We start from the raw sequence: 12158 nt of genomic DNA, 5'->3' as shown, positions 1-12158 counted from the left end.
AATACGACAGAACCTAATCGTTACCAATACGTTAAATAATAAGGAGTTAGTTGTAACAGCTAATAATTATGAGTTAACTGGAGTGTCAGCAGTTAAAGCTTGAGAGAGACCTACAGCTGTTGGGGGAGTGTGATAACAATTAAACATCAGCCTTTCCCGTTCTCAGAACTACTGTGGGCATGTTGCTGTGCAGCAGTGACAGTGGGACAAAGGAAGTAAATGCGGGGTTGCAGGTCAGTAGCGTGGCCTGATGAAGTTCAAATGCCCTAGTAGCTAAAGTTCTTCTTGATCTTGCTGCTTAATTGCTTTGCCCCAGGCCTGAATTCAGCGCCAGGATGCTCAGGCTCCACAGCCTGCATTAGAATGGATCAGATTTAAGCTACATGACCCAAGTTAGCTTCAAGCAAACCAACTCTGCCCCAGTCGCCTTCTTAGGAAGCCGGTGACAAATCCCCTCACAGATCAAGCCTGGAAGAGGGAATAAGCCTCATTTAGTGAGGAAAACAAGTTACTTTCTGCCCTTCCCAGCCCATCTAGATGTCCATGCACATCTCCACCAAACCCCGGGGAGAGGCCCATCCCAACGACCAGGACGATAAGCAGATGAGGGGACGGAGGTCACATTTTTACCAGTGACACGTCCCCCCTCCACCATGGTCTCGACATTCCATTGGGTCAAGCAGGGCTCAAGGCAGCAACTCCCACAATCAGAGACTCAGGCCAATCTCTCGTCTGGAATCGGCCCTACCCAGTCGCCTCTGATAGCCCTTGTCCAGAGGCGCAGACAGGACAGGTCTCCCGACAAGGTCAGCAGAGAGAGGCTCTGCCTCTCCCTCCTGTTGCTTTTGGCTCTCAGACATGAGCACAGCGGGTCCTACATCACGGATTTCTTGGGAGCACTGTGACCCAGGAGTGAAATCCAAGCAGTCCAGGGTAAAGCCACTTTTCACTGGGCACCCCCTTTCGTACCTCAATTGTACACTCTGTCATTGCTTAATTAAAAACAGGGCTTTAGGGCTGGCCCGGTGGCTCAACAGTTAAGTGCACACGTTCCGCTTCTCAACGGCCTGGGGTTCGCCAGTTCAGATCCCGGGTGCGGACATGGCACCGCTTGGCAGGCCATGCTGTGGTAGGCATCCCACATGTAAAGTAGAGGAAGATGGGCACGGATGTTAGCTCAGGGCCAGTCTTCCTCAGCAAAAAGAGGAGGACTGGTAGTAGTTAGCTCAGGGCTAATCTTCCTCAAAAAAAAAAAAAAAGAACGAAAGAAAGAAAGAAAAACAGGGCTTTAGAATCTGAAAGGCATTAGCCAGATTTTTAACACCTTGTCAAAGGCAACCCCACTTGGCATGGTGTATTGGAAAGAGCCCTGTTAGCAGCCACCAGAGGCTCGGGTCAAAGCGCTGCCATTCTACTAATTAGCCACAGGATCTTGGGCCAGTTTTATCCTTTTTCTTTTCTTTTGCGTGTGTGTGTGTGTGTGTGTGTGTGTGTGCCTTCTACATACCAAGCATTTGTCAAGGTGCTGAGAATTCAGGAGCAAAAAACAACACAGATCAAAAATCCCTGCCTTTATGAGGTTTACGATGGAGGCGGGTGGACGTGTGAGGAGAGACCGACCTTACACAGAGAATGACAATGTGTGCCAGATGTTTACAGACTCTGACAAACATCATGAAAGGAAAGTGCGCAGTTCACAGAAGGCAGCCACCAACCCAGATTGAGGGAGATATAACATTTTAGCCGGAGCCTAAGGAATGGGCAAGAGTTAGCCAGGCAAAGGATGGGGGAAGAGAGTCCCCAAAACAGACTGGACAGGCAATGGATTTACAAGTCCACACTGCTCTTCCACAACTCCAAAATTACATACTAATAGTTACTATTGTAAGAGTCAAGTGATCTGTATGTATGTCATGTATCTGTATATAATATATGTGTATATAATAACAGCTATAACAGTCAAGGGACCTGTGAGAGTCTCTTGGCCAACAGCAAATGAGAGGTGTGAGCATCTCAGGAGTCACTTATGGGACCGAAGCCCGTCAACAAAACCGGACAAGAGGATCTACATCCGGTAAATGCCAGCCAAAGGCCAGAGCACGCCCTCACCCCTCCACCTCTCCCCCACTCCTGCCATCCTGTGAGACCAGGGTTCTTGGGGCCCCTGAGGGGAAAGGGGTGGCGGTAGTTATCCTGGATTCACTGGGGTTGAACGTGAAAGTACTGAAAGCACTGCGGTGACCAAGCCCGCTTGGAACGGAGTCCAGATTTCCCCTGGGCTTGAAGCGGGCTTGTTGTGGCCGTTGGGGAGCGAGGGCTGGCGTCTGCCTTGCGCCCAGGACCTTAACCCGCGGAATGCCCGCGGCGAGCGGCCGTCTACACGGGAGGCGCCAGCGGCCGGCGGGGCCAGCGGGACGCGCCCTCCAGCCCCGGGCGTTCTGGCCTCCCAGCGCGCGCTGCCCGGGCCTCCTCCTCTCCCGGACACGCCGAGCCTGGCGCCCTCCCCCGCGCGCCCTCCGGCTCTTCCAGGGGCCCGTTCTCAGCCTTCCCCCCGTCCCCGCTCTTCCAGGGGCCCGCCCGCAGCCCTCCCCCGCGCGCTCGCAGCCCTCCCCAGCACGCCCGCAGCCCTCCCCGGCTCTCCCAGGGGCCCGCCCGCAGCCCTCCCCCGCGCGCCCGCAGCCCTCCCCGGCTCTCCCAGGGGCCCGCCGGCAGCCCTCCCCCGCGCGCCCGCAGCCCTCCCCAAGCTTTCCCAGGGGCCCGCCCGCAGCCCTCCCCCGGCTCTCCCAGGGGCCCGCCCGCAGCCCTCCCCCACGCGCCCGCAGCCCTCCCCCGGCTCTCCCAGGGGCCCGCCCGCAGCCCTCCCCCGCGCGCCCGCAGCCCACCCCGGGCTCTCCCAGGGGCCCGCCCGCAGCCCTCCCCCGCGCGCCCGCAGCCCTCCCCCGCGCGCCCGCAGCCCTCCCCCAGCTCTCCCAGGGACCCGCCCGCAGCCCTCCCCCGCGCGCCCGCACGCTCGCCGAGCTCTTCCAGGCCGGCGGCGCTGACGCTGGGGCCTGGGCGGAAATGGCAGCGCTGGAAGGAGACGCGAGGGGCTCGTGGGGTGAGCAGAGGCGGGGCAGACGCCCCGAGGGCGCAGCGCTCCGGGTCCAGGAGGGCGGCCCCGGGCAGGGCGCTGTCTCCAGCCACCGGGCCCCGTGTGGATCTCACCGGCCGAGCCTGGCCGGGCGCTGACATCTGCGCCTTCCCGGGGCGAAGGATAGCCAGTTCACCATTTATTTGTTTGGAGGACTTGGGTTTCTCTTTTCTTCTGGCAGGCAGGGAGCTCGCAGACGGGACATGGAACCAAGAGCTGACAGTCGCCTGGAAACTCAACCTTCTCCCAGGGCCGGGGGGTCGGGAAGGGGCGGGTGTCTCTGCGCCTTAGAACACAGACCTGGGGAAAGAGCACTGGCCTTGGAGTCAGACAGACCTGGCCTTGCTCAGCTCCCACTGTGTCACCGGGAGCAACCTACTTCATGTGTGTCCAAGATCAGGGAGAATGTAGATTGCATGACACAGAGTCTAAAACAAGACCTAGCTGGTTTTTCTGTCTCAGCCACCTACCGTTCTGACACTGTACTTATCGCAACTTGTAATTATTTTGTGTTTTGACTTCATTATTACTATTGTTTTTGTTGTTGTTGATGTCTCTCACCAGACTATAACAGCCATGAGAGCACAGACCATAGGTGTCTTGCTCACATATGTCCCCAGGACATAGCACGTAGTAGGTGCTCAATAAGAGTATTTCCAATTAACATTTTTATGTGATAAAAATTAGTCTCTTTCCTGACCCCAATGGTAAGTCACGCATTCCTGAGCTAGCAAGCAAAGCTGAGTGGTTTTCCTGGGATATTATTCATTGCTGCATTTACACCCAAAAGTACTGAAGAAGGAACTTGTGGAAACGAGTGAATTCAGGCCACCCCTGGAAACATTCTGATGTTTATCTAAGGAGCCACTTTGGAATGAAGCCATCAAGCAGCCCCCCCACACACACACACAGTCACAGAGCAGGGACACCCCCTCCCCCCACCTCTCAGGAGCAAGAGCAGGGCCCTCTGGTCCTGGGGGCAGGCTACCGGGGACCACAGAGCTTCCAGTAATTGCAGTGCTGTTTCTTCAAGAGGAGAGGGAAAAGCATTTCAGCAATAAGCAAAGGAGGGGGAAAATCAATAAGGATGTGTATAATGAATTTTTGTTTCCTGAAATAGCCTGGCAGGAGCCTTGCCAGGAAGAGTTAGGGCTAATCAGTGACAAGATGAGAGAGACAAACCCAAGAACATCGCTCAGCTCTGCAGGCGCCCTGGTGGAAGAAGTCAGCGTGAGGAATTACAGACAGGCCAGCCTGTCGTCCAGAAAGACTATCTCTGAGAGAACCCGGACGGAGGTAACAATAGTGTCTCAGTGTCTATTTGGGAAGAAACCTGTGCTTCTCTGGCCAGCTTGGAATTTGAGGGGGGAACTGATCAGGTTGGGCAGACTGTAATGCTTTTTGAAACTTCATGTTAAATAAACTCCCTTCATTAGTGTTACACATTTTCTACAGCTGGGACAACAGTGTAATGGTGATGAGCAGACTTCAACTCTGCCATTTACTACTCATTAACTGTGTAATCTTGGGTAGGTTACTTAACATCTCTGAGCCTCTGTGTGTCTTCTATAAAATAGGGAGCTAACAGCAGCCATGTCGTAAAGCCGTTGTGAAGATTAAATGAGATAACACATTGATCACGGCGCTCAGTGCCTGCCACAGGGTGAACACACTCAATAAACAGCAGTTGTTATTGTTGTCATTATTATTAACTAATCCCACTGTGCTGAGTCCTGGTTAAAACCCCGCATCTTTTGCTGGACTGTTTGCCCTTGGCAGTCAAGAACTGTGTTTTCTTCCTAGAACACCCTGTACCTGGCAGAACCAATAGATGTCGGCTCAACAAGGCTGTTGAAATAAAACATAGAAATGAGGCCAAGGCGTTTCTCACTTTCATCTTCTCCCTTGACCATCTCAGTGAGTGTGAGTGTGTGTGCGCGCACGTGCATGATTCACCTGAAACATGGAGGGGGTTCCCTTCCCGGGATTTGAAGTGTCTAACAGCTCACTCACAGATGACAGAGCAATTAGCCTTGTATTAGCACATCTTAAAACCACCCTGACGTGTTTTTACTTCTTGCCATAATTATTTGCAACACAGTAAAGTGGTTCTGAACCACACTGTCATCACTTTGTTAATTCCCGCAATTATATGTTTAAAATCAATTTTATTGAGGCACAATTTACATATAATAAAATAGACACACTTTATCAGTTTACTGAGGTTTTTTTTTTTAAAGATTGGCACCTGAGCTAACAACTGTTGCTAATCTCCTTTTTTTTTTTTTTTTGCTTTTTCTGTCCAAGTCGCCCGAGTACATAGTCGCATATTCTAGTTGTGGGTCCCTCTAGTTGTGGCATGTGGGACGCCGCCTGAGCAAGGCCTGATGCGAGGTGCCATGTCCACTCCCAGGATCCAAAACGACGAAACCCTGGGCCACCGAAGTGGAGCGCAAGAACTTAACCACTCGGCCACGGGACCGGGCCCTACTGAATTTCGATAATTGTCTATACTCGTATATCTACCACCTGAATCAAGATGTAGAAACTTTCCAGACTCCTTTGTGCCCCTTCGGAGTCAACCGTACCTCCACCTCCAGCCCCAGACAACCATAGTCACACCTGCTCAGGATTAGATTTGCTTTTTCTGGAGTTTTATTTAAATGGAAACGTACCACATGTAGTCTTTGTTCTGGCCTCTTTAGATCAACAAAATTTTTGATATTCATCCATTTTGTTGCATGTATCAGTTACTCATTCCTTTCTATTGCTCAGCAGTATTCCATTGAAGGAATATAAAACCTTTTTAAAAACCCATTCACCTATTGATGAACGTTTTGGGTTGTTTCCCATTTTTTACTATTACGAATAAAGTTGCTATGAATATTGACACATTGTCATTTCTCTTAGGTAAATACCTGGGAATGGTATTGCTCGGTCATAGGACAAGTGAATTTTCAACTTTCTAAGAAACTGACCAACTGTTCCACCAGCAGTAAGAGTTCCTGAGGCTCCATATATTCTCTGACAACTTGGAGTTGTTTTAAATGTAACTATGTTTTACATTTTCATTTTAAATGAGTCATTTCTATTTTACTTGGACCTTTCTAGAATTTCTTCTTCTCTCACCCTCTGCCTCCAAGTTTTAGGAACTACCCTCCCATGTAGTGTCTCTGAAGGGCAGAAGTAAGGTTAAAGTGTTTATTATTAAATTCCAGAACTTGTTTTAAATACATTTTCAAAGTGCTCATGTAGAAACAACGTAAGTGTCCATCAAAGGGTGAATGGATAAAGATGTGGTACATATATACAATGGAATGTTATTCAGCCAGGAGAAAGGAGGAAATCCTGCCATTTGTGACAACATGGATGGATCTTGAGGGCAAGTCAGAGAAAGACAAATACTGTATGATCTCACTTATATGTGAAATCTGAAAAAGCCAAACTCATAGCAACAGAGAGTAGAATGGTAGTTGCCAGCGGTTGGGGGGCGGGGGGGAAGGGATTGGGAAGGTGTTGGCCAAAGGGTACAAACTTGCAACTAGGAGATGAGTAACTTCTGGAGATCTAATGCACAGCATAGTGATTATAGTCAACAACATCGTATTATATACTTCAAAGTTGCTAAGAGACTAGATTTTAAATGTTCTCACCACAAAAAAGAAATGATCATTATGTGATGGAGGTGTTAGCTAACACTCTGATGATAATCATATTGCAATATATAAATGTAACAAATCAACACGATATAAATGTAACAAATCAACACATCGCACACATTAAACATACACAATGTTATATGTCAATTATACCTCAGTTAAAATAAAATCAAAAGTGCTCAAAAGATGTCAGGAGCTTGTCTGCCAAAGAAAGTTGTTCTACATCGGGATTCCTCTTGTTTAGTTCACCACAACCCACACATGCAAATATAGACACTTAAAATCTTCTCTTTGGACAAATGTGGCTTTGGAATAATTTATTTACAACAGACAAAGGAAAGAAAAAAAAAACAGCAGCTTCCTTTAGACACTAAAGTATTAGTTTCCAGGACTTTCTTTTCAACAAGTGCTCAGAAGGTGGAACTGTCTGGCTCGTCTTCTGGAGTTCTTCCCTCTGGGCTTGTTTCCAGTCACTCTCGAGCGCCATTTGGCCTCCCATCGTAAGCCAGTCACCAATTTCACAGCAGCTGACCACTGCACCGGTAAACAGATCCATCGCTTTATAAAATGTAAATTGTCTGGGCTATGTTTCATTTAATGCTATCAATTCCTGTCTCAGAAAATAAAATTTCAATCTGTAGCAGAATGAAGAAAGCACACGAGGTATTTCATTACAAAGATTTTGACTCAGGAAGAAAAAAACCTCATGTACTTTAAATTTCCAAAATTTCAACATAACCAATCTCTTTCTAGGATAAAAACAATTAAACAAACAATAAATCTTTGTGATAGAAATGCCAAGATCTTTTTAAAGCTGTGTAAATGATTTATGGAGAAAGGTGAGCAATGGAGCCTATCAGACTTTGAGGTTTCTGAATGGGTTTGAATGTCAGATTATATTCCTTGAGTAGCTCACAATTATTTTCCAAGCCCCAAGTATAAGAAAATGTAAACCCTTTTTTGCCAAATACTTTTCCAGTTTCAAACCTAAGTAATCTAAGGAAGATGTTTGTGCCACTATTCCTTTCTACTTAAGTCATTAATGCTGTGTGCCACCAACCCTTTGATACCTTTGGAAACCGTTTGAGAGGGCTTTTCTGAGCTCTTTTTCTTAGAAACATGACATTTTTATTTTAAGAGTAGATTGACTTGAACATCTGAAGTTTCTAGTTCTAGGTGGAAACGCTGAACCCAGGAGGTTTGGGTGAGTTATGAAGTTGGCAAAATGCATCCACTGCCATCCCCAGGGGTCGGTGCAGCTTCTGGTTATGGAAATGCAGTGGTCAGATGCTGCAGGAGCAGGAAGTGGCCAGTCACCGTGACAGGCACGTGCTCAATGATGCTGTCAGCATCTTCTTAAGGTTTGGAGGGATAGAGGCCCAGGCCTCCTCAACACTCCAGTATGTGAACAAACACAAACACCTCAACCACAAAAACAGTACACACCCAGGCACAGAATTGTTCATAAATATGAAAAGTTTTTTTCATTTAAAGGAAGGTGTGATAAGGAAATAACATGGATGGTACAACTATATAATAACCAAGAGGATGAAAGACTTACTTATTAAAGAAAAAATGATACATGTATGCCACACATTCATTAAAAGATACATGGTAGACAGATAGTTGATGCCATGGCCAAGCTCTGTTAAGTGGGATTCACGGCCCACACGTTCCAGAATCACAGGAAGAGCGTGCCAAAATGAAGATTCCTGAGCCCCACTGCAGACCTCTGGTTCCGCAGGTGAATCTCATGCACACTGAAGGTCAGGAACCACTTCAGTAAATAGATGTTCCCAAGGTATTTTGGTAGCTGGAATAGTGGCCCCCAAAGATGTATGTGTCCTAATTACCTTACATGGCAGAAGGGACTTTGCAGATATGATTAAGGTTGTGGACCTTGAGATGGGGTGCAGAGCCTGCATTAACTGGGTGTACCCCAAATAATGACAGGAGTTCTTAAAATGGAGAAACATTCCCAGCTGCAGTCAGAGAGGTGCAATGTGAGAAGGCCTTGATGGCTGCTAGTTTGAAGGTGGGGAAGGGTGCCACGCACTGAGACACGTGAGGAGCCGGGCATGGAACGTCGGCGTATAGCCAGCGAGAAATGAGAACCTCAGTCCTATGACCGCAAAGCACCGAATCCTGCTGATGACCTGAATGAGCAAGGAAATGGGTTCTTCCCTGGAGTCTCCAGAATGAACCCCCTGCCGACACCTCGAGTTCAGCCCTGTGAGACTCACACTGCCTGGCTTCTAGAACTACAGGATCATAACCGTGAGGTTGTAACGAGCTAAGTTTGCGGAGCAACAGGAAAGTATGACAGTTAGGAAACTACATATATAAACTGGAAAATGCACGGAAATGTTAATAGCAGTCATCTTTAGACACTGCATTGAGTCTCTTTATGTTTCTCTTTGTGCTGTTATTTTTAAAAAGTTTGCATAACAAATATGTACTACTTTTATAATCAGGAAAAGTTACTCAAAAAATTAAGTGAAGAAAACATGAAGATGAGAAACAAACCCTAACATGATTCAGTCAGCACAGCGTGCTGGACAGGGCCTGGGGAGGGCCTTGAACTTGGAGCCCTCAGCAATTGGCGTCCTGCACAAGGCTCCGTGGGCGTCTGTGTGGGAACCCGGCTCGCTTGTCTTCTCTTTTATTCCAGGGACAGTGTCAGGGACTCCATCACTTTGTAACACCTGTTCTTCATGGGAAAGCAGCCCAGACAACTGGGCTCATTTAGAAAACCCCAAGTTGCTACAACTGGTGATCTGTCCAACTGGATGAACACAATCAAAGTGTGTAGCCAAAAGTTTCAGTAATTGATGTTGCTAGAATATATTAATTACTCAGACAGAGGGATAGCATTTTAAGTTCATGAAATTTGTTGTTGACAATGCCAAGCAGTAGAGAATCAAATCTCATTTGAAGGACGGAGAACTAAATATGTATTAGCATTAACACAAAGTGTAATGTAAAAATAAAGTAAAATTTTTATTACAGCTCTTGAATCCTGCAGAGTGTATGAAGTCAAAATAGTACCAGGAGGAAGTGTTGCTACGTGTTCACAGAAGCAGACCCCTCAAGGCAAAGGTGAGCATCAACAATGTCTGCTTTAAAACGATGATAAGCCAGAATGACAATGTGCTAACTTAAGTGAGAAATCCATTTTGTATGGGGACTGTAATACATCAATCCATGTGAAATGCAGGGGCACCTGAGCCAGACAGAGCTGAGTTCAAGTCCTGACCCCTGCACTTAGTTGCTGGGTGACCTTGGGTAGACCTCAATCCCAAGATTTAAACCTTGCTTACCTCTACTGTAGAAAAAGCGATAACAACACCACCTTGCTGTGGCATTTTGCATTAAATTAGATAACTCAGACAAAGCACATGGAACCTCGTCTGACATACAGTGAAGCTCGTTAAGTGTTAGCCATATTATCCCATTTTACAGATGAAGCTCAAAAAGGTGAAGTAATTTGCCCAAAGTCCCAGAGACAGAACATGGATGCAAATCCAAGTGACTTGGCTCCTCATATATGGCTCATAGATAATGAGAGAAAAGACAGTAAGAAGTTGCGTGTTATTGGAAAGAGACTCAAATGCATTCTCATTTATGCAGTATTTCTAATCAATCCTGACCCACAGTAGGGAAGGCAAGAGAAGTTTCTCCTTTGGAATTTGAAACTGCCTGAATTAAAGACAGTCAGATGCCGTCGGGCAACTTGTGCGCTGTGTGACTCTAGAGGGTGCCTTTCACATAGACAGAAGCTTTAAGGGTACCTGACTCCTGAGCTGCAGAGCCATCGTCATGCACTGGGACTGAGAGGTCACCGGGAATGAGGAGCTAAATGTCAGAAGCTGTGTATTATCAGGAATGCATGTAGATAGAACCGAAACTAGGATCTGCAGAAGCACAGGGCACAGTACTCAGTACCATTACCACCTCTTTTTGCAGTGTTAAACACTCCTCCCTTTGGAAAAGACAAAGCACTTTTATAAACAGCCCCACAATACCAGTTGTTACTTTGGCAGTCCTTAGTCACGACGGGATCCACTATTAAAAGTTTAAAATAGCTCCTGGGCCCAAAGCCTGCCATAGGATCCTGAGGCATAAAAGAAATGCTGTGAGTAGTGAGATGATTTAAGGACTCCCTCCAGGAAACAACATGCCAGTCATCGCTGTTCCCTAGCCTGCAGGCCGGGGGCTGTCAGCCAAGGCTCCCCGTTACCACTGTGTTTCCTGCAGGGCCGCGCGGCTGGCCGTGTCCTGGCGCCTCGGCTCGCTGGGAGGCTGCTGAGAAGAGGAGGATGGCGTGTCCCGCTGCGGCACACCCGGGGCCTGCACGGAGCCCGGCATCCATACGTGTCCAGGAGCGGATGAATTTATCACTTCCTGAGGTGGCCTCTCTGGTTATTAACAGATCCCGTTTTTGCAGAGTGTTAAGTTGAGAAACTGAATTTTTGTCGAAAAGGAATCAGAGTAACGTGCCTGTCCCAGGGCTGATGCTGACAGCGTTTTGCCCCACACCACAGGCTGCACAAGGCCGCCAGGCCCTGGGGGAGATTCCGCTGAGACTCCGGGATTCTCCCAGCCCAGGCCAAGGAGGCCGGCTCTGTTCCAAACTTGGAATAGGGCACCAAGTGAACTGCCCCCAGAAGTTTCTGAGGACTGCACTCAGCGGCACTTACCTTTCAGAACCATCACTGGAGCTGTTCTCCCAGTTGGGTCTCTTCTAAGAAGGGACCGTAAGAACCCAACGTTCATCGTGTTCTGGCTTCCTGAAGTCTGTCACGATGCAGGCAGAACACGGGGATCCCCACACTGTGTCCAGTAGCCTTTCCCCGACTCTGTGGACCCACTGCTATTTTTAAAAAATATATAATAAAAATATTTTTAAATATAATAATTAGTAATTATAATAACCACAATGACAACCTATATTTTTGTGACAGACACTGCTGGAATAACATGCACACACTGCTAGACTACGTATATGCATATGTGTGCATATGTACATATCTATGCTAAGAAAGCTTTTTATATATATGTATAAAATCTCCATGCATCCTGACGATAACTCTAACATGGTAGTTCTGTTATCCGGTTCAATTCAACTGGCGGTGAGTCTGAGTTTCAGGAACTCCCAATGTCATATAACGAACAAGTGGTGGCACGTGGATCGGATCTCAGATCTGTCTATAGCCCAGGCCCCTACTCTTTACGCCGCCTTCACCAGTCAAGCCACAGAGCTGCCTCCATCCTGTTGGGTTCTTGGCACGTGTTTTAAAACGCATGCAATCCCCTCCCAACCTTCCAGCCTCCCAAATAATAAGTAACCAAATAATGAGATTGTCTCC

At 47.6% G+C, this 12158-nt stretch overlaps 1 long non-coding RNA gene across 7 annotated transcripts; it reads left to right on the top strand.

The window, feature by feature from the left end:
- Window positions 1–2926: 2926 nt before the first annotated feature.
- Window positions 2927–11681, top strand: LOC123287101 (uncharacterized). 7 transcript variants are annotated; one of them, XR_006530129.2, is made up of 5 exons: window positions 2927–4426; window positions 4934–5047; window positions 6041–6179; window positions 9799–9888; window positions 11047–11681. It is a non-coding gene; the product is annotated as an uncharacterized lncRNA (long non-coding RNA). The 7 variants fall into 7 exon arrangements; XR_006530127.2 differs by having other exon boundaries at window positions 4934–5053; XR_011504598.1 differs by lacking the exons at window positions 6041–6179; window positions 9799–9888; window positions 11047–11681 and adding an exon at window positions 5438–6034 and having other exon boundaries at window positions 2927–3097; window positions 3312–4426.
- Window positions 11682–12158: the final 477 nt, after the last annotated feature.

This window comes from Equus asinus, chromosome 7 (genome assembly GCF_041296235.1).
Source record: "Equus asinus isolate D_3611 breed Donkey chromosome 7, EquAss-T2T_v2, whole genome shotgun sequence".
In the NCBI taxonomy this organism is placed as follows: Eukaryota; Metazoa; Chordata; class Mammalia; order Perissodactyla; family Equidae; genus Equus; species Equus asinus.
Note: the sequence above shows the minus strand (reverse complement) of the source record. Positions and strands in the feature narration are given on the sequence as shown.